Source organism: Macaca fascicularis, chromosome 4, assembly GCF_037993035.2.
Source record: "Macaca fascicularis isolate 582-1 chromosome 4, T2T-MFA8v1.1".
Lineage (NCBI taxonomy): Eukaryota > Metazoa > Chordata > Mammalia > Primates > Cercopithecidae > Macaca > Macaca fascicularis.
Window position 1 is genome coordinate 3,897,554 of NC_088378.1, and position 18,096 is coordinate 3,915,649.

Below are 18,096 nucleotides of genomic sequence, written 5' to 3' on the forward strand. Positions count from 1 at the left end.
TGCTGTAGGCAGAATGATCTTGGTCTCATTAAAACACAAAATTTAGATTCTCCCAACTTTGCTGAGTCATCTCTGGCTGAAATTTTCCTTTCCCTCCCATATGCTGTCTGACTCCCTGAGTCCCTGTGTTTGAGGTCAAAGGTCCATTATTAACCGCACAGTCAGTGCCCTCTGCTTCTGAATGCTTTTGACTGACTATGGTAAACATTCAACTTTACATTTTCATATTGATTTGCAGTTTTCAGCTGGATAATAAATTGTAGGAAAGGGCCACAATTCACCCTCTACAGTATCTTCCAGGGATGATTAACAGTGATTTTCACCTTGTACTGGAGACAGAACCCTTGGACGCAGAGGAACTGGCTGTGGAGCCTGCTGAAATACTGCTGCATTGTGCCTATTTCATTATAGGAACAGGAACGTGATTACAGTGCCTGCGTGTGGGGTACATGCACAGCTGCTTGATGTGTTTGTGAACAAAAGAAAAGCTGCCAAATTAAACTTAATTGATGAGTTTCCATTTGTTCTTTTTTTCATTGAGACAGAGTCTCACTGTGTCACCCAGGCTGGAGTGCAGTGGTGTGATCTCAGCTCACTGTAACCTCCACCTCCCAGGTTCAAGCGATTTTCCTGCCTCAGCCTCCCAATAGCTGGGATTACAGGCACACATCATCACACCTGGCAATTTTTGTATTTTTAGTAGAGACAGGGTTTCACCATGTTGGCCAAGCTGGTCTCGAACTCCTGATCTCAAGTTATTTGCCTGCCTCAGCCTCCCAAAGTGCTGGGATTACAAGTGTGAACCACCATGCACGGCCTCCGTTTGTTCTTTTAACATCCATTTGCCTCTTTTTTGGTGTGTGTGTATGTGTGTGTGTGTGTGTGTGTGTGTTTAGAGACAAGGCCTCGCTCTGTCGCCCAGGCTGGAGTGCAGTGGTGTGATCATGGCTCACTGCAGCCTCAGACTCAGAGCTCAAGTGATCCTCCTGCCTCAGCCTCCCAAGTAGCTAGGACTATAACAGCATGCCACGATGCCCAGCTAATTTTTTATTTTTTGTAGGACCAGGGTCTTGTTATGTTTCCCAGGTGGTCTCTAACTCCTGGCCTCAAGAGACCCTCCCACTGTGGCCTCCCAAAGCACCAGGATAACTAGTGTGAGCCCACACACTAAAATATATTTAAGTGTGTGCCCAGCCCACAAAATATATTTAAGAAAAATGAATACAGTGAAGAACCTGACAACTGAGGAAAAATTCTACCCCTTAAAATGATTTTTAGCACAAAATTGTAAAAGATTGTTTTCCTGTTGTGTATTAATGGAACACCCTGGAGAAACTGGGGGCTCTTCTTTGTGTCCACAGCTGAGAGCAAATGAATTCACTCACTGCCTGGTCCATATCAATGCACGACTCTTGACTGAATGTATAAGAACCATGCACGTCACACACAATTGCACCTGTAAAATGGAAGGAGTGGAAACAATGGCACTTCTGCTTCACTCTGTTCTGGAAATGTCAGCCATAGGCAAAACTGTTGAACGTATGACAAATATATCCAAGAATAGTAACAGAACTTAGAATTCCTGCTGGAAAATGAACTGATCAGAGACCTTCTACATGGACCAGCTGAGAGTCAGTTTTAGGCCTTTTAAACAAAAATAAAATACAGACCTATAAATACTTTTCAAAAGACTGGCACTAATATTAATCAATCGCTCAGCATGGTCTTTGCAAACGAGCAAGTGTAATTTTTTTTTGTTGAATGTTTGCTGGAGGTCACTCAAGAAAATAATTGCTCTAGTGCCCACTTTGCTGCTACATACCCAGTCAGAGCCTAAATGACAGTTTATGACGGCAAAAATTCTAACAAGACACACAGCTGCACTGGCTGAAATATTAGGACAAAAAGAAAAAGGGTTGGGAGCCAGGAACTCGTAGGACAGCCTAAGTCTCAGCAGCTTCAAGGGCCCATCTGGAGGTTTGTTGTGTCACAGAGGAGCAGATGACCCACAGAGGCCTTGATTCTGCCATTGCAGTGGGCAGATCAGACATCCCACCCACACATCCACTACAAATCCTGAGGAATGCTCAAGCAAATCACAAAAATCCTGGGAAATGAATACCCAAGTTCATGGAAGGGGCCACAAATCCCAGAAGGTGCTGGAACGCAGACCCGAACCTGACCTGCGGCTGCCCTGTTGTCCTCTGCAGTCTCCAGGAGGTTTGGCCCTTAGTCACTCTGCTGGGATAGGATGAAGGGCTTTGTCTGGGAATTGAAACTGCGTCCATGCTTAAAGAGGACACTCTCTGAAGGTTAGAGCCCCAAGGAAAGAGGGAACTAGAAAATATCTCCCTGCTGGCAGATGGAGAGCACAAGGAGTGTGGCTGTCTATCTCTGAGCTATTTCCAAAAAATGTGTCACTACCGGGTGACCCTCATTTACCATCAGCAATTGCAGTTCTGCTACCTGTACCTGGAACACCTTAAACTAAGAAGCTAATGTGAAGTGATTCCAGGCTGGTCGTGCCCTGGGCCACCTGGCAGAAGCAAACACAAAGCTTTCTGGATAGTATCTCCCAGACTGGGCCCCATAGGATTGCCACCAACACAAGCTGCCAGCACAAACATAAAATAGGTGAGGGAATGCAACACCATGAGGAAGTAACAGCAGAGACAAGCCAGTGGCAGCCAGCACCACACAGAGCTCCGAGACGGCAAGTATCATGCTACCAGAAACAGATATAAGGCAAATGTTTGTAGAATATTTTAAAAATTAAAAATGAAAGAGAAAAAATTTTTGGTGGTTTTGAAAAAGAGCAAATGAAATCAATATAATCTTCAAAATTAAAGCTAAGACCCTAAGACCCAAACCCCACAGCTCACAGACCAAGGGTCTCCCAGCAGCTCCAAACAACATAAATGCTCCAGTCATCAACTGTCCCGGGTTGTGCCTCGAATTGTCATGTTACTGTGAAGTTTCCCACCATTGTGACCCCCTCTGGTTTCCAATAAACTGGGGAAAAAAAGAGGGGAAGAGCTGCTTTGGAAGAGGACAGTCATCCAAGAGGGGAGGGGGAATTATTTAAAAATTAAGGATTCAGAACTAGAAAACCGTGGGAAGTACATGTTCATTTTGCAGAGGGACCACGGACAGGCATCCACTCTCTCCCGAGCTCTGGGACCCTGGCGGGTCACTGCATGTCTGCATCTATCAGGGCAAGAGCATCGCTGCCCGTCAAAGAAAGGCTGAGAGAAGGCAGAAGAGAATAGGAGAGGTGACTTATTTAGAAAAACCACCACACTGAAGTCGAAGGAACTATTTCTGTGCCATTATTTTAAAGGCATTTTTCTCACATGGGAAATTTGTCCAAATGTCAGAAGAAAGCCACAAATGCTCAATTCTGCATCATTCCAATAATGATCAAGTCCAAGCTCTGGCTCCTTGCTGGGGTTGAGGTTCCCTTAGGAGACCAGAGAGGTTTGAAGGGAATGGAGGTGCCCTCAGGAGACCTGGGGAGGTGCACACTCACTAGCCTGCAGTGGCCATTACCTCTGACTACGCAAAAGGTTGGAACAAGAGGATGTCCTTCCAAGACCTGTGCCAGGCCCTTTTCTCTCCCACTGACTCATCCTCACCTCATCAATTCTTAAATTGTCACACTCTGACTCTCTACACCTGCACGTCTGGCTAAGAAATAGCTATTTCCTACTCTAAAGTGACAGAAACCCAGACCTCACAATGAAAGGCTGGGGCAGGCTATGAGATCAGTATCACAGATTCCTCCACTGGGCCGTGGTATAACACAGGCCACCGTCTAAAGGGGGTCATGCAAGCTCTCCTTGTTTGCATTTCCCTGTGAAAAAGGGAGCATGCGAGTTAGTTCAGGTTGGTGGAAGAGCACGTGATGGGCACACCACACCTGTGTCCACACTCAGGGCTTCTAGCATCCACCCTCAGGAAGGGTTGAGAAGCTCAGCTGGGATAAAAATCACAGAGCCACAAATAGGCACCTCTCATTAAAGCAAGTAACACAAAAACCAGAGACGCGCTCTGCAGTCTCTTGGAACTCCTGGACCCTGTGCCTCTAAATTTGTACCCAAAGCTTGGCTAACAACAGGGAAATTGATCATTCTAAAGAAGGAAATGTTTAGAATTTGGTAATGTGTGGGTACTAAGAGACTATTCTCAATGCACTACAAGCCCTGCCCTAACCTCCCTTATCTCACCTTATTTACAATCTGTTTTGTAAATTACCCAGGTTTTCTTCAGTTAGAATCAAGTTATACCCTGGATTATCTGGACAAAAGTGTTACCACCCTGGAGACCTTGACTGGAAACCCTCCAGACTCCTCAACGTCTGTGTTTTCCGTCTGTGACCCCTGGACACACAGAGACATGTAGTGGGAACCAGGGGTCACAGTGTCTTCACAGCTCCTCAGCATCAAGTGGGCCCCAACTACTGTCATCTGCGGCTTTTCTTCCACAAACACCTCATGGGCTTTGACCAGTGAAGATCGTCATGGTAGCAGCAGCTGTCAACTGCTGAGTACTTGCTGTGTGCCAAGCAATACATGCATGGCATAACTTTGGTCCTTATAATAACCTACAAGGGGCTTTCCCAGCCTCAGAACTATTGACAATTTGGGCAGGATAACTTTGTGGGGTTGGGGGGGCTCTCCTGGGCATTGGGATGTTTAACAACATCCCCAGGCCCCACTATCTAGATGCCAGTAGCACCCACACCACCCCCAGTTGTGACAACCAAATATGTCTCCAGACATTGCAAATGCCCTCAAGGCAGGGAGAATAATTGCCCCCAGTTGAGAAGAAGACCTGGGAATATTTCCTGATTTTTTTCGATGCAGAAATTGATGAGATCAATTAATTGGCTGGTGTTGGCACAGCTGGTCTGGCAGAGCTGCGAGTCGGCCAAGCCTGTGAACCCCAAGTCCATGCTTTCTGCTCCACCTGCGAGGTGGCTGCCGGGCACAGTGCCTCCTCCCGGCTGTAAAAACCATCTCCCTGGATCTCACCTCCAGCTTGTACCAGGGATTAGCTCCTGACTCTAACTTTGTTGCAATACTAATGCTAGTTCTACAATCAATGCACATTTACTAAGTGTTTGCCATTGTGTTTCTAGAGAGTTCTGCAGAAGAGACTTTATTTAGTGGACTATGTTAGTTAACTTTCATAGCCATCTGTTGAGTTAGTTCGTAATTATCCACCACATTTTGCAGAGGTTTAGAAAAGCTGAAAACAATGACTGAACTCAGAGCCAGGAGGGGTGCTGGTGCACTCTTGTGTCACCACGCAGATCGGAGGGTCTTGACAACAGGGTCTTACTCGCCTGAGTGCACCGAGGAAGCAGAACAGCCAGGCTAACACACAGGCTCGCCCGACTCCACAGCCTGTGCTCTGCCTGTTCCCCCTCAACCCATCCTGAACACCCAGAGGAAAGGGGTATGGGACGTGCAAAATCGTTCCTAATAACTGAGTTAGTTTTGATTTCTTTAAAAAAAAGACTCTTTAAAAACAAAAAAGATCCATTGTACACACCACTCTCTGATCGGGTTTGACCTTCTTCACGTTGCCGTTAGAAAACCGGATGATGGTCGTCTTCTTATCCATGCTCGGGTCCTTCTGGCTGGTGTCGGGGAAGGTGGTGATGGCACAACCTTCGCTCGGTGCCCGTCCTACCTTCATGGAAACACAAAAACTCCAAGATGAAAAATGATGTAAAGCCTGATTATTGTGGTTTCATTTTTTTTCTCCTATTCAGAATTGTTATATGATTATCGCCTACATAGCATTCTTGACACCAGCTGTGATATTTCCCCCCAGATTGTACTAACGGAATAGATCAGGTCCAAATTCCCATCCATGAGGGTGGTTATCAGTAATGAATAAGTGCTACAATCTGTCCCACAAACATCCGTCTTTTATGAGCTTGTGTCACACAGTGGCCATCAGTCTAGATCATCCATGGCTGGTGACTTGGTGAGTTTAGAATCCTGGGCCATAGGAATTGTGGTAATTACTATGTAAAAATTACTCTTGGCACCTTTTTCTTTCCTTTTCATCCCATTCTTCTGATCTGTACGCTCCTACGGCCCATCCCAAAGATGTATTGATTCTCATTAACTATCAGCAAATATTATATAACCTCATATGCATAATGCTTGACAAGGAATGTAGAAAGAATATCTTTGTCTTCGCATTGAAAATATTACTCGTGAAAATTAGCAAAAGAAAATATCTGAGAGAAATAGTCTCAAGATCTGGGGAGTTAAGATAAGTGCATTTGAAAATTCCAAATGGCAAAATGTGTTTTCATTATTTATATCACACTGTCACTCTTAACCATAGCTCAGAAATATAGGCGTTAATTCAGCTGAGAAAACACAAAGGGAATAAAAGCGAATGCTTGACTGCTTAAACTGTCTTCAACCATCCACCAAACAAACCTTGACGGTGTGCGCCACCTGCTGGCCGGGACAGCAGCCTCCTATTTGATGGGGTTTGAACCAAGACGACTCCTTCACCTACTCTCAAACCAACTCGGTGAATGAAGCAAGGATGTGTTCAGTTCTGTATCCGAAGGTGAATTTTTAACCAACACTAAAAACTCCAGCATCGTTTAAAGAATCAGAAGTAATAAAGCACAAATAATTTTTAAAACGTTCCACATGAAAAGAATCATACAATCTATTTTGGAGTTTATATCATTAAAAGAAACAAAACACGGAAAGAACTTTGGCATATCCAGTGCAAGATACACAAGAAGTAGAGGCAAGATGAGTCACGAGAAGAGGAACATGATGAAGACCTGGGAGGGAGGGTGGGGGAGCCACGGACATAGGGGCAGGCAGAGGTGGGAGACCATTGGTTGTGGGGAGAAGGGAAGGATGGCACTAGCAGAGGGCACAGCACGTTACCTAGTTTTTATGTCCTCACCTTTACAGTTTCATGAGCTTGAGTGATTGATTCCTCCATGCACTTAGCCAAGGAGGAACATCACTTATGTCTCATGGACCTACCTATGGAGACGGCAAGATCAGGTACTCAAATGATGTGGGTTTCCTTTTCCCCTGACAAACTGCTACAACCACTGCACTAAAGACAAAAGCATTTCAGTGAATTCAAACTGTTACTGCAAGTAGCATTCCCTGTTGCTCACTTGTCCAAATGCTTTATGCGCTTGCAAGACATAAATTCGCCTTCACTGAGGCAGAGTTTACTCAGCAAAGCAAGCATGAGGCCGACTTCCAGTTTCTAACAGACCAACAAGAGGTGCGAGATGAATGACCTGTCGAGCTGAAGAAGCAGCAATGATGTGCTGCCCCAAGCAGGACGGGGTCGCCTCAGAGCTCACAAAACACCGTGGCTGCAGCCTCAGCTGGTGCCTCTTCTAACCCCTTCCTGAGTCAATGCCGACCACCGCCACTCTGACGTGTCTGGAACTGACGTGTTCCGGAACTGAGCTCTCCTCAAGGGCTAAAATGTGGCTGGAAGATACTTGAGGCTATAGTTTGGGGGAATTTTTAAGTATTTAAAACAAATTTTCCTCCTGAAAAGTGTATTGCTTTATTTGCTGGAAATAAACTGGCAGTCAACAATGCTAGAAATGTCTGGCCTCCAGGTCAGGGCCCCGTGGCCTGTCTGGAGGGAGCGGCATGCAGAGCTCCTGGAAATTGACTCGGGGAAACCGGACCACCGGCTGCCATCTGCCTTGCCATTTGGATGTCGTTTTTCTTCCTGTATTTCCTCCTTTTTCATCTTAGTGTCCATGGCCTGTGCTGTTTCTAGGGAAGGGGGTGGGTTTACAGGAAGATTCTGCAGAAAGAGCATAATCCTAGTCTCCCGTGGTCTCCATGAACACTGCAGTATGAGGTGGGAGAAATGCACCTCGCCCTGGCATTTTGCAGCCTCTGCCTCTAAGTCGGTGGGTGCAGCTGAGCCCCAGACAATCAGCACCAGGACTTTGGACTATGTTTTGTGTTTTACTAAAGTGCTTGTCTCCTACTTGTATGTTTTATTAAAGTGCTTATCTCCTACTTGTATGTTTGCCCTGGGGCCAGGGTGGCCACAGTGACAACTGCCCCATTCAACACCTGATACAAACAACACACAGACACCACCTGCCGTGGCTACTGCCCTTTCTAAATGCAGATCATTAGCCCTGAGGCTTCCAGGTGAACTCATTAGCTGGATCTCCAAACAAAACAAAACCCTAAGAAAGATGTTCCTACCCATCCCCCAACTGAAGATGTCAGAAAGGGCAGAACAGAATGTGGGCTTTTGCCAGGTGCCTACTTTTACATCATATGTAAGTTCACAGCCCAAATTTCCTGCCATAGAGAAAATAATTTCATTTTACAGACACTTTTTTGTAAAATACAGCATGTTACAAGTGGACCACTAGCTAGGGCTTAGAAGTATGTTTGCTATTCTTGCCTTCCAGTCTATTAATGTCAACTGAAAACTGTAAATCAAAATGATAAAAAATGAAATTTTGACACGGGGAACTCATAAGTCATGAAAAATATTAATCTTGTTTGACTATGTGCTAAACGCAACCAACTTAAAGCTTTAAAAGAAAGTCTCTGTTTGAAAGGCTGAACCTCAGGAAATAAAGAGACATTTAGAATCATCTTAATTTTCTGTTCTTGTCGAGAAGATGGGAAGATGCAACCGTCTTTTGACACCCGCTCTGAATCTCACTTCCCCAAGATGAAAAGGTCACCTTCTCAGGTCTCCCTGAGGGGAGCTGGGCCAGCCACCCTCGCAGAAGCCACTCAGCTCACCTACCTGCAGCTCTTCAATGTTTGGGGAAGAACCGGTCAACTCGTCAGCTTCAACGTGGCTGAGAAATCTGCCTTCAGAACTCTCTAAGACTGATGAGCTTCCGTCTAAAATGCAAAAAGTTAAATTTAGAAGGACAGTGCATATATATTGTGGAAATATCATTATTCTAATGCAATTGCTAAGTGAACGGGTGAACAGGTTCTCTCTTGTTCATGAGATCACTATACACATGTCAGGTCAGTTCAACAACAGGTGATCCTGTAAGGAACATTACTTCTTTAATGAATACACTCAGTCAGTATTTCTTGGGCTTCGCTCTCTTTCGAGTATTCTGATGGATCAGGTGATTCATGGATGGAAAGGCACTGCCTCGGCCCTGAAGCTTCTCCCGGTACTGCGGGAGGCAGACACAGGAGAGAAAAGCCGGATCCCTGCGCCACTGGCTTACGGGACCTACGAAGGGACAGGGCCGTGGTGAAGGAGCATCACAGGCTTCCAGGAGAGCCAGGGATCAGCGGGGGCTTCCCCAGGGTGGCCTCACTGGCAGCTGAGATGATGCCTGGAGGTTGCGGAGGTGCCAGCAGGTATGTGGGAGACAAGGCCTCCCGTTCTGCCCGGCACCAGCAAGTAAACTAATGTCTTTTCCGGGCACCTGAAGGGAAAGGGGCGGCAGGAACAAGGTGGCCAGGCTGGTGCAGACCCGATGGGAAGGGCTTCCCTGCCCCGCAGAGGAGCACAGAAGGTACTGTGAGGGCACGCAGAGCCTGGGGTGGTCTGAAGCAGACAGATGGCACCAGCCTCACCTCTACGAAGCTCCCTGCAGAGGCCATGAAGCAGCCTGGGGGACAGAAGGCCTAGGGAGCAGACCTGGGAAGAAAACAGTGTTGGGCTCTGCCCTGCAGGGCCACCCAGGCCTGGGCCAAGGATGGGAAGGAGTCCAGGTGCCAGGCAGCCCAGGGGATGTGGTGCCCACGGGGTTGGGCTGTGTTGTGCATAAGGACCACACCTGAGGCTTGCCCACTACAAGGCCTCTGTTTCTTTACCAAGATAGGTTCCTGCGGGGTTCGTGAAGCTGCTATGGTCATTTTCTGGCAGCAACGTGAGGAAGGAATTCTTTCCCGACTCTCCCAGGGGCACTCTTGGCTCCTCCTGCTGGGACCCCTGATGCAGAAAGCACCCACGGCTGCATGGACAGAGCTGGGGATTGGGAAAGGGGCCAGGCAGGTGCCAGATGAGAGGGCACTCCATCAGGGTGGCAGCAATGCCATGCGCAGGCAAACAGAGAAAACGGAACAGAGCCCCTGAGGCCACCCAGGCCCAGCCTTCTGCTAGGAGTGTGCTCAGGGGGAAGCAGCCAGTAGGATTCGGAATCTGCAGCCACAGCCCCTGGAGACCAGCATGTGGGCTGTGTGTGGGGTGGCAGTTGGGGGTGTCGGCAAGACTCCCAGGTGAGGACCCAATGAGGGAATCAGACAAAAAGCGGCCAGAAATTAGGCAGCTCCATGAAGGACATGTCCTTGCTATAGTAGGATGTTCTACTCACGCGTATCGACAAGAAAGCCCCACATTTTACAGGAAGCATGGAAACAGGAGTCCCCAACCCTGCTCACCAGCTCCTCCAGCTGCTGCCGTCTGCTCCTGCAGCGTGGCGGCCTGGGAAGCCTGCACTGGTGATTTTCTGCCACTGGAGTTCTGTGGACTTCGGGAAGATGGGTGCATAACCTGGGGCAACGACAGTCAGAGGCCCCCCTTGTCACAAGGTCCCTGCAGCCGGCAATGCCTCATGCCCAAAGGCTGGGAGCATGAAGCCATCTTCAGCCATCCACAGTTTCCAGCAAGAACCCAGGGCTCACCCAACAGCCCTGCACTCCACACTACAAGGTAGGTCAATTCTTTTAAAGACTCTGCAGAAATGTACCAACTCCAGAGCTCGAGAAAGCAATTGATTTTTCAAACCCAATTCAAGTTGTTCAGTTTTTTAGCATTAAAGACATGTCTGAAGAAATTCAAGGTTTTATCTATAGAAACATATTTAGGTTAATAAATAATGTTATTTATTTATATTAATACATAAATTAAAACATAATTAGGTTAATACTAGGTCTATTTTGAATACCAAATTGAGTACTCTTAATAGACCTAAGTGGAAGTTTATCTGAATCTGAATTTTCCATGCGGCCAGTGTAGAGTGACCCAGGTTTCCAAAGTCACCTTTCCGTCTTCAGACACCCCCCGTCTTTCTGCACCGGAAGTCGGCCTTCCAGTGGGTGTCAGATTTCCGTCTTGATGTCTCCCGGGAGGACCTTTCTCTCTATCTTCCTGTGGTGGTGTTTTCCCCAAGCTAATTCTTTCTGTCTTTAAACTCATTGGCTGAAAATAAATGTGGGAATATTTTTGCATTAGTAACCATCATATTATTTTAAAATGTTAAGCAACACATCACACCAGCTACCACAGAATCTAGATGATTCTATCCCCGTTTCCTACAGAAGGACACACGAGGCATCCACACTTGGTGTCTCTCATTCCCCATTTTACGTTTTACACTTTACCTTCCACGCTCCTGAGGAATTCAGGAACTGTATGGCTGATATTGTAGAATAAAGTCAACAGTGAAATAAAGTGTTTGAAACTCAATTCAAAAATGCATAATGAAAATAATGTTCTACCTTTTCTGCTGTTTAAAAATTCATGGTTTCGAGGCGTGGATAAGCCACCCATTCAGTTATCTATTTACTCGTACATTGCCCGGCACACATGTGATTAACTCAGGTCAATGAGGGAGTGTGAGAGGAGTCCACATCTCACAGGAGGCTGGACATATGCAGTCCATCCTGAGACTTTCGATGTTTTGTACTCATAGGATCTGAAAAGGCTATTTTCCTACTTGTGACAAATGCTTGGAGTAGATCTGATCTTCCTTCAGGGAATAAAGTATTATCTGCTCAGCAGTTGCTTTGGGAAAGAATTCGAGGGGATAAATCATCTTCAGGAGTTGGGGGGCTGTCTTCTCCATCCACATCAACTAGTTTCAGTTGTTGGCTGAGGACTCACGAGATTTCCTCTCAAGTGTGAGGGTGACACAAAGCTGGGACGGGAAGAGACACACTGGCCAGCAGAATGTTCTAAAGAGGAGCTAATTTTAACAAGGAAAAATGTGATGGAGACAAAATAGCATCCTGCACTGTGGCTCCCAAGCAAGCAGCACAGCCCCCATTCTGAGGGGTCCACGCTGACAAGCAGCAGGTGCAAGACCGCAGTGCAGAAGCAGGGAGCTCAGGAGGCTGTGAGCCCCAAGACACATGGGCCACGGCGTGTGGAGAGAGCACCATGCATGTCACTTCCATGGGTGGCATCCACGGAAGCAAAGCCCTGAGTCCACTTGGCCCCAGCCAGACATTTGCTGCTGTGAGTGTGCTCAGAGGGAAGCCGCTGGGAGGACTTGGAATCCGCTCTACAGCGGAAGTGCTGTGGGTTAGGATCTTGTTTGAAAGGCACGCACCTGGGTCCTTAAAAGAACGCGGGACTCCAGGGAGCACCATGCTCGCCCAGGGAGGTGAGATTGTGTGGTGAGGAGCTGACGGGGTGTGTGTGTTTGCGTCCAGAACCTCTGCTGCTCTTTATAGATGATAAGCATGAAGGGTCACCTTTGAAGGAGTTAAGTTGTTAGATGACGACCTTTGTCTCAGGACAGTGGCACTCTGACTCTTGTGGCAAATGTGTTTGGGCATCGTCTCCTCATCAAATGACAGAGATGAAATTTTTCCAAAAGCAGATTCCCATGCCTAAAAGACAAAATGCAGGGAAAATGTTCACATTTTCGAAGGGAAAATAAATTCAAATTTTAATACAATCAAAAATAACTGGACTGTCCTAGAAAATATTAGGGTACAAGGTGGGGGGACTTGGACTGGGTTTTCCCCCTAACATGTTGATAAGAACACAAACCCTCACCCAGTGTTTGTGAAGCAACCTTTGCGGAGCCCATGTTTGCTTTGTGTTTCTTATTGTGGTTCCCTGTTTCAAAATGATCACAGGCTCCCAAAGGCCACAGAATCAACAATACCCAACATATCTTCCTTTAGACTCCTGTGTCTTCAACGGGGAATGTGGTAACGGAGGAGGAAAGTGTGATGCTCATTCTAGTGTTGTCTCTACAACTTGTCTAAGATTTGAAATGCAAATTCCCAACTTTCCCTGTTACCAGCAGACTGACCTGAACAGCATGATCCTTCAGGTGGGAGGAGGTGTGTTCGGTCTGGAATGTCTAATTATCCCCCGCTGTCCCCTCTGAGGAGGAGGAGGGAGTGAGAAGGGGAGACGGTTGCTATGAATGAACCCTTAATACCAGATCCGGAGTGGCTCACCCACACAGCCGTGCCCGCGTTCCGTGGGTGCTCGTGCCTCAGCCTTTTAGATACTCAGTCCCTAAAACTGCGACTACACAGATACACCTACGCATATTTGAAGTGTGGGATTCACATGTCCCGTCCTCTTTCTTCAGATCAGGTCTGCTCTTGTGAGCATAGATCCTCTTCTCATAAACAGCCCCATGGTGGCCAGTACGATGCACAGAATCAAAAACATTTGGAAATTCACCAAACTCCAGTCTCGAAATAAGAGAATGATCAAAACTGCAGGGAGTGTGAAGACAGAATGAGACTTCATTGACTCTTGGGGTTATTGTTATGGTAACATTTCGACCAACATACAATGATGCAAATGGGGCAGTAGATGCTATTTTTTAGGAACTGGCATACAGTATACGCAGCGAAAAAAGTCCCTGTGGGTCTTTTCAGGGTCTCCCCACAGAAGGCAAACAATCCCGGCCAGTATTTGTGGCAATTTCCCCCTCTCTACCTCTGACGGAGGAACAGCCTGCCCAGCTTCCACTCTTCCTTCCACCGAAGGACTGGGCGCTTTGCTGTGCTGAGAGGCTAAACCCGCTTTCTTTCTGAGGCAACAGAAGCCATCTCCATGGAGAAAAAGCTCTCGCAGAGCTCCCGAAGAGTGGGAGTAACTTCCAAGATTTCCCGTAATTTCTTGTAGAGGAATTTGTGGCTGTTCTTGCCATGCTGGGAGAACCGACCACAGAGCAAGCTCCTCTGGAATGTATTCCGTGGGTGCCTGTGTGTATGTGTGTGCGTGTGTGTGTGTATGTGTGTGTGTATGTGTGCGTGTGTGTATGTGCGTGCGTGTGCGGGTGTGCGTGTGTGCATGCGTGCGTGCGTGTGCACGTGTGTGCGTGTGTGCATGCGTGTGCGGGTGTGCATGTGCATGCATGTGCATGCGTGTGTGCGTGGGTGCGTGGGTGCGTGTGTGCATGCGTGTGTGTGCGCGTGTGTGTGTATGTGTGTGAGAGAGTGTGTGTGTGTGTGCATGTGTTGTAATCACTGTGCCGTATAGGAACTATTCTAAGTCCTGGAAGTACCGATTTAAAAGTTCACACCATAAGTGCAGATAGGAAATGTCAGTACTTTTCTTAACCCACTGAGAAACATCTCCACTTACATTTGGAGGCTGTTCACATGGTTCCATGTGTCGTTACCTGTACATACAATTTTAATGATTCAAGCTGTTTAGACCCATGTGCGGGAAACAGAGCCCAGACAAGGCAGTGGTAACACTGGCCACATTCACACTGTCTTAGGCTCGGTCTTTGAGCCACATGTGATCAAGCTCGAAAGCTCAGTGTTCTATAAAGGCAGGCAGGTGCTGGGAGGCACTGACTACTTCAGCGTGATAATGCTGGTTCTTCCTTTGGGAGAGAGCAGGGCAGTGACACAGGATGGGGGCAGGAAAGTCCTGGGTAGAGAAGGGCAGGTCCCTGGCTAGGGCTCCGCCCCCAGGCCTGTGCCCACGGACCTAGGCATTTCTGCTTTTGTGCCCAAATGTTGCATTTCCCAAGACCACCCTGGCCCACCACACTCCCATATTATGCCTATAAAATCCCCAAGACCCTAGCGGGCAGAGACACAAGTGGCTGGCCTCAAAAGGAACACATTGGCAGATGCCAGCAAGCCATTGACTGGCTGAATGACACCGAGATTGGTCAGGGCAGTCAGAGGAGAGCACGGCCGCTGGGCAGCCCAACTCCATGGGAAAACCACCTTCCCACTCCATCTCCATTCTGGCTCCCCCGTCTGCTGAGAGCTACCATCACCCAGTAAAAATCCTTGCACCCATCCTCCAAGCCCACATGTGATCTTATTTTTCCAGTACACCAAAGCAAGAACCCAGGATACAGAAAGCCCTCTGTCCTAGTGATAGGGCAGAGGGTCTAACTGAGCTGATAAACACAAGCCGCCTACAGACAGCTAAACTGAAAGAGCGCCCTGTAACACACGCCCACTGGGGCTTCAGCTGTAAACATTCACCCCAGACACTGCCGTGGGGTCAGAGCTGCACAGCCTGCCGGTCTCTACACTCCCCTGGAGGTTTGAGCAGTGGGACACTGAGGAAGTGAGCCACACCCGCATCGCACACCCTGTGAGGAGGACAAGGGAACTTTTCCCATTTCAACAGGTCTCTATTGCATTCTACACAGCTGTCCTAGTGGATGAACAGAAGGACACCAGGCCCCTGAGCTGTCTCTGGAGTCAGTCTGGGTTCGAATCCCAGCTCTGCATTCTCCAGCCTATGACTGTGATGGAGTTAGTAATAATATCCATTTCATAGGGTCGTCGTAGAGAGTAAGACGGTAAAGCTCCCTACCTAGCCCATGTAAAGTCCACAGTAAGGGTCTGCTGCTGTTGCCCTGAAGCATTATGAGATGTCTTAGAATTCTAGACATGAGACACGCAGCCTGGAGGCGGCTGTGCTTCTGCCTGCTGGAGCGCCAGCTGAGAGGCCTGATGTATCCAGTTCTTTAATCATGGGAACTTATGGGAAATGGAGTTGATGGAAAGATAGGGAACCCCCCACCACCTGGAGCGTGAGTGATACCACGTCACCCAGCGATAAAATACACATCTTTACGGGGACGCTATTTTTACATAATGCAAACGACACAAAAATGGAAATGCACTTTTGGTACCAGAGTGTGTGATTCTCGCCCTGCGTGTCGGGACACTGCAGGTTTCTTCCTGGCTTTCCACTCTGCCACTGCAGACCTCTCAGCTCTTCTCAGAGCTCCAGGTTCTGCTTCCTCAAAGCATCTATTTGACTCTGTAGTTTTCTGTGAACATCAGCCCACAGAGACTCCTATCTCCCGAGCTCTTGCTGGAGTCTGGTGATCTGCTGCTGTAATGGCTGTTATTGGGAAAAGAACACCAGAAAATCTCTCAGACACACAACCAGCACATTCATCTGCAAAATACTTAAGCCCTCTCTGATGTAAGACCAACATCTTTCTAGACAAAAAGATACCCGATGAGATAAACAGGACAATCGCAGTCTTTTTTTTTTTTTTTTTTTTTTTTTTTTGAGGCAGGGTCTCACTCTGTCACCCAGGCTGGAGTGCAGTGGCATGATCTCAGCTCACTGAAGCTTCAACTTCATGAGCTTAAGTGATCCTTTTGCCTCAGCCTCTGATGTAGCTGGGACTATAGGCATGCACCACCACACTTGACTAACTTTTGCATTTTTAGTAGAGATGGGGTTTCACCATGTTGCCCAGACTGATCTCAAACTCCTGGGCTCAAACAATCCACCCACCTCAGTCTTCCAAAGTGCTGGGATTACAGGCATAAGCTACCAAGCCTGGCCACAACTTTATTCTTATTAAGTAGTGTTTATTATGAGTTAGTCCACATACTATAACCAGATAAAGATGGTTAGTGAATTATGATTCTTTGTTAAAACACTACTACAGCAATAAGAGGCTGGTATTCTTTTTCCTTCCTTTTTTGAATAATAAGCAGGATCGTGATAAAGGTACAGCCCTGCACTGCGTGGCCCTGGCCACAGGGACCCGTGGCACTTTCATCAGAGCAAGCACTGTCCAACAGGGTCTGGTGAGGAAGGTGGTGCTGGGATGATGTGAGGCATATCAACCTTCTGATTTTCTTTAATGAAGTTTTTAAAGTCTGGTGCCTTCTTCTGGATTAAAGGAGCAAAGCTGGAATGTTAATATTTTCTTTAACTCCCTGCCCTGCCTCCCATCCACCAAGAGAGAAGGTTGCAGAGAGGAAGAGAGCCACGTGCCCCTCAGAGAGGAAGTTCAGCATCAGCATCCCAGGGTGGATCATTCCTACAGGGGCCCAGCGAGGGAAACTCCAATGACAGGCCTCAGGGACAGGAATCAGGGTCCCGCCTGGTGAGACTGACTGTCCCCACAAAGCTCAGCTCACCAGCATCTCCCTGGCATTGCCATCCTCCCTGGGGACTTCAGCTGCTGCAGCTGTCTTATCCATGGCAGCCCCAGCTCCTGGGCACAGGTCCTCCGGGTGAGTGCCCTCCTTAGGCTCCCCGGCCTCGAACTGACCTGACCCTCCAGCATCCTGGTTGGGAAGTGAAGGGCTACAGTGAGGCCTGAATGGACCCCCGCTACCCTGTCAGTGTGGGCTAAAGGCCCCAACCTCAACCTAAGGGTGAGCAGGAACCACAGCCGCTCTTCTCCCCCGGGGTCCTGTGCACATTCCTAAGCCTGAAGCTGACCAGGTGAAAGGACACCACAGACGGAGGGACTGAGTGTGAGCAGGATGTGAGCAGGTGTGAGCAGATGTGAGTGGGATGTGAATGGAATGGTCACAGAGTGTGAGCGGGTGTGAGCAGGATGGTCACAGGGTGTGAGGACACAGGCAGGCCCTCCACTGTGTTGAGTCTGAGTCTTGAACCATCAGATGTCTTTTGTGAATTCGTGGTGAAGATGTGGAAAGGAAACCCCTTTTTATAGGTACAGCATTTATGCCAGTTCTAGGAAGCTCACAGCAATCAGAAAACTAAAACAAAAGAGAAACCGCAAACCTTCCTGCAAGCCTGCAGGGTCCTCTCTGAAAGCCGCTCCCACCCCTGCCTCACCCTCTCGGTTTTAGGAAGCGAGTGACCCCAACAAAACCCCGACTGTTTATTCATAAACTTCTCACTGTATACAAATCTGAGAATGAACAGTTTAACCACAGTGATCGCAGAAATGCTGTTTAAAAGAGAGTCTCCTGATGGAAGCGAATCGAAGGTCAAGAGCAAGACCTACCAGTAAGCAGATCCCTGGCCGTTCCCTCCCCGCGGGGACTGGGACAGTTTCTGCGGAAGTGGGCGGGTCCTCAGCCCTGAGAAAGCTCCTTCTTTCCGGCTCCTCCGAGGGGATACCCCAGTGTCCTTGACCCCAAACTCGTGACCCCTAAGTCCAGG

General features: G+C 47.9%; 1 pseudogene; it reads right to left on the minus strand.

Annotated features, from left to right (window-relative positions):
- Positions 1-7,640: 7,640 nt before the first annotated feature.
- On the minus strand, positions 7,641-17,174 carry LOC102143892 (putative T-complex protein 10A homolog; annotated as a pseudogene).
- Positions 17,175-18,096: the final 922 nt, after the last annotated feature.